Consider the following 903-nt stretch of genomic DNA (forward strand, 5'->3'; position numbering starts at 1 on the left):
GCAGGCGAAAGACAGAAGGCAGTGAGCTACAAATGACAAACAACCAGTAGCTCTCTTTCTGTTCCTTATATTTTACCCACTTGAAGGCAGGTAGCACTACTCCCTTGACCCTTGCATCACACTGTGAGTCAATCCCAGTTTCGTGCCCTTGATCCCAGCATCATGGACTCTAGATCCAACCGTTAGATCCAGCCACCTCTGCCAAGCCCCACACGAGGCTTTGGGGGAACATCGAGACACCAGCCACAGCACATCAGGTTGGCTAGAAATAGTCACATCACAATGCTTAGCTGTAAGTGAAGCTGAAAAGTAAAGAATTTCTTCTGGGTGACAGTTTTCCCAGTTAAGAGCTGAGTTCTCCCCCACTCCAGGAGAAAGAAAGAACAGCTGTTTGTAAGCAGCTACTAGTACTTGTGATATATTGCACAAAAACCTCCTCACCTTGTTAGCATAATGTTTATGTTTCTGCTGCTTGTTGAATTCTGGCTCTTCTAGAACCCACCACTTCCCAATAACTCATGAAATCGCTGTTTTCCCTCACAAACGTTATCCACGAAAACAGTGGAGGCGTGGTCTGAACTGCTGTCCTTTCCCAAAAGTATTTCAGAAACCCTCATATTTCTCCCCTTTAAAGTCCATTGTCCACATGAGTTCTACAGCCACTTGGTTACGTCACACTTGCTCTTTCTCTTGCTGTCCCTAGCAATCTTTACAGAAGACATTGCTTGCGGTTCGTCTTTCTGAGTTTTAGCATTTGTAACTTAATTTTAATAAGAAGAGCAGTTTTAAAATATAGTTCTAGGGTTCTGGGTTTCCAGAGAACTTTCCAGGTGGTCTGCGGAGTCAACTGTTACTGCCCTTTCTGGTACCATGAATATACAGGTGTACCATGAATATACAGGT

The sequence above is a fragment of the Octodon degus genome, unplaced genomic scaffold, assembly GCF_000260255.1.
Source record: "Octodon degus isolate 3935 unplaced genomic scaffold, OctDeg1.0 scaffold00125, whole genome shotgun sequence".
In the NCBI taxonomy this organism is placed as follows: Eukaryota; Metazoa; Chordata; class Mammalia; order Rodentia; family Octodontidae; genus Octodon; species Octodon degus.